The sequence below is a fragment of the Genypterus blacodes genome, unplaced genomic scaffold (assembly GCF_046128005.1).
Source record: "Genypterus blacodes isolate CSIRO-AG114 ecotype Tasmania unplaced genomic scaffold, CSIRO-AGI_Gbla_v1 ptg000100l_1, whole genome shotgun sequence".
Classification (NCBI taxonomy): Eukaryota; Metazoa; Chordata; class Actinopteri; order Ophidiiformes; family Ophidiidae; genus Genypterus; species Genypterus blacodes.
Window position 1 is genome coordinate 177501 of NW_027466904.1, and position 3736 is coordinate 181236.

The following is a 3736-nucleotide window of genomic DNA, read 5'->3' on the forward strand; positions in this document are numbered from 1 at the left end:
TGTGTGTGTGTGTGTGTGTGTGTGCGGATACACTCTTTTACAAAGAAGGCTCAGAAAAAAATCACTACACTCAGTAAAAGTTAAATGTGTTCTAAGTCCAGATCCTTTCAGAGGTGTTACATCATACTGTGAGTGTGGGATTCAAACCTACGACCCTCTTGATGTGAGCTGACACTGCTAACCACTGAGTCACCATGCCACCCACTCCTGGGTCAACAGAGGCCTTCTAATCCTCTAACTGGACCTCCATCTTTACCTCTTGAACGTCCTATCTAACCCGGTCGGTCTCTCCAGACCCCCCAGCCTGGACCCTAATCCCTCCTGGTGATCTCGGGCCTGTTTGACCTTCCCCACACAGGTGTTATCCCCTTGTTGTGCCTTAGCAGCAGCTTCCTGCCATCGTCTTCCTGCCGTCGTCTGTTCCCTCTGTGTCGTCCCAGCAGGTGCATTAGCTCCCTGATATTACATGCAGTCATCTCACTGTGATTAAGTTAAAAACTGCAATTAAGCCGTATCCATGGAGAGAATCAGCGGGATAACGGTGTTCTGGAGTAAAGATAGTACACAGTATGAGGCTAGGCTGCCCATTGAGGAAATGCATGTGGCTGTACTTCAGTTTGCTCCAGCTTCAATCTCAATTCTGTGTAGACATGGACTCTGTGTGTGTGGCCTTCATCACAGAATCATTGAAGTTTAAAGAGCATGTAAACAAACTGTGAGTGTCTGAAGCCTCATCTGCTCTGTCGGTCTCTCCGTCTCTTCCATCTTGGCGTTGAGCTCCGTCCCGCTCGTCTCCTCAGGACACACCGAGCCCACAAACAGCCTGAGAACGTCCCGATAAACAGAACTCACCTCATACCTTCTCTCGCTTGATCTTCCCTGTAATTACGTGGGAAATGCGATGAGTTCAGAGTCGGTTTGTGCTGTTTTGCTCACGTACACCTCCTCCCTGGATGAGTCAACCCCACGCTGAAAGAACCCACTGTCAGCCTACACTTGACAAACTAACTAGCTGCACGGACAAAGGAGAACTAATCATCCTTCATCCCTCTCTCTCTCTCTCTCTCTATTCCTGCCTCTCTCACCTTCTGTCTTCATCAGTGCCAATACTTTTGTTCTTTCATCCTCATTTGCAAGAAGGATTGTGATGATGTTTGCCCCCAACCCGCTAATAACCTTTGATGAAGACGTTCCGACAGACTTCATTGAAGTTGTAATGATTCTGGATTAGGTCCAGATGTTTGCCTACGGGCAACAGCAGCTCGGCTCCACAGGCAAAGGGAAGTCTTCCTCTTTCACTCTGGATTCATTTGAGTCGGGTTGGTTTTGTTACTGTAAGTTGGCGTCCTCTTTTTAAAGGGAAGAGTCAGCCTGCCCCTCAGTGTGTGGAGGTGTGTGTGGGGACACATGTGGAGGTGGAGTGAAGGCTGCAGAGTTCCTGTTCAACTCTTTCACCAGCTCAAGGTAAACACGATTAGACTTTGTCCTCATGCCCACAGAGGAAGGTGGAGCTTAGAGCATTTTGTCATAGAGTGGCGAGGAGGTGGTGTGTGTGTGTGTGTGTGTGTGTGTGTGTGTGTGTGTGTGTGTGTGTGTGTGTGTGTGTGTGTGTGTGTGTCTCAGCTTGATTAATCATGTAACAGGGCAAGATGGCGCAAACCTTCACTTTAGGAGAGAGAGATGCTTGTTAACAGGGAACTTTGTGTTTTTGGAATCTCCAGCTGATTAGAAATACACACACACACACACACACACACACACACACACACACACACACCTGAGCAGAGTTTGGGAGCTATGGCTCTCTGGGGCTGCAGCTGGAACAAACCAACCTTGATTCAAGCTTCATCTAAACTGAGGCCAGATTGCATCTTGGGTAGTTGGAGTCACACTTTGGTTTAATGCCAACGGTGTGTTGAGGCGTGAAAGTAGGTTTTAATTCCTCTCAAACTCCCGTTTCTCTCTCTTAGCGTAGCTCCTTCCGTCCCTGGCTGTGCTAAAACAGAAACCCTGCACGCTGCCATGAATACCTTCTGGGCGAGACGACGTGTGAAAGGCATCCAGATTACAGCCAGTCACAGAAGAGGAGTGTGGGAGGGAACAGGCATACACACGCCACTTTCTATTGTGGTTTGGCTCCACATCCTACCACTCGTCCTTTGAAGAATCCTGTGGGTTTGGTAGTGTAACGCGTAACTCAAGACACAGTGAAGACAGTCAGGCCTGTGTGTCAACCAACCTTTCCTTCACCTAGTGGACAAAATGAGTCGTTGCAGCTCTTCAGGTAAATTGCATGTATGAATGTAGCAGACGTGTCAGTCAACCACCTGTCAGACGTGAGCTATGACCTCATGCTGATGCAGAAACACTCCCTAAGGTGGCATCTGAGAATCTTTTCTGAGGGAGGACACAACCAAGGACGGCTTAGTGTGGAAACAGGACAGGACAGAGAGAAATGTAGCAGCTTAGCGGCGTGTCACACAATATTTTCACTGGTGGGAGCGATCAGATCTCAACGCCAGACTCCTAAATCCCTCTGCGTGTTGCCTTCACAGCTGCTGTGCGTCGACTTGACACCTGCTGGTCACCAAACACACATCCTGCACTGCTGAACTGTGGCTGAAGGCAGAAAGAGCTTTTGTCCAGAGTAAACACGGAGGAATCCCCACAGTCGTTCCTCTGACAGCATTCATGCAGCTAGTGTATCGCCCGGTGGCTAAGACTAAGCTGTTGTATTTAGACCCAGATAACCGCTGTGCAGGCTTGAGCAGCTTACTAGCTTGTCCTGACTGGCAGACGATCGCTGGTGCAACTGGCGGTGAGTTACATAACTCTACGGCACGGAGCTGGATGCTGCTGTTCTCTTTGACGCACAGCTGGATTCCACTCTGAAGAACAGGAACGTAATTGTATTTGTCACTCCAGTTTGTTGCCATTAGACAATTTAATCTGCAGTCAATAAACGGTTCTGTCCTCATGAAACCTAAGTGAACAGTGTGGAGAGGAGAATTGCCGTCTAAATCTTTAAACCCAGCCTGAGAAGAAGCAGCAAAGACAGGCTCATGAAATATTAAAGCTATTTTGTGTAACTTGAAGTCTTTTCACCTTTCAGGCCCCCAAAGCAAACACAGAGAGAATTCACTGCCGGCTACAAACAGATGTAGAAATGTTCCATATGTTTGGACGTTGGGCATTGCTAGAAGGAGGACATAAGATCTAAACTTCTCCCTCCTTCTGTGTTTGTATGTTTGCATGTGTTTGGTGTTTTGGCTGTGATTGTGTGCTTGTGTCTCCTTCAGGCCTTAGGAAAAAGCAATGACTGTGAATTAGAAAAGCAGCAGAGAGAAGCAACAGCACCTGCTCACAGTAATGATGCATGTCCAAAACAATCCTTCTCGACAAGGGTGAGCGTAGGCCTGCATAATGCTGCACGGGGCGACTGCACACCGCGCTCATGATGCATTCAAATCAGGTAATACTGTATTTGAATGACCGCTGGGAAAGGCTGCAGACCCTTCTGTCGTCGTATCATTCTGGAGATGTATGGCATCCCATTCGCAGGTCTGTAGGCCTTATGGAACCATGGGAACACGGTCCAGGGCACACATCAGAGGGCTGGATGCATGGATCCATACCGGTGCATTCAAATGCTTACAGACCCGGTAAGTGAACGCCACATATCTCCAGAATCGTACAAGTTTGGGCATAGATTTGGTAAAGATTGTAAAAGCTCCGG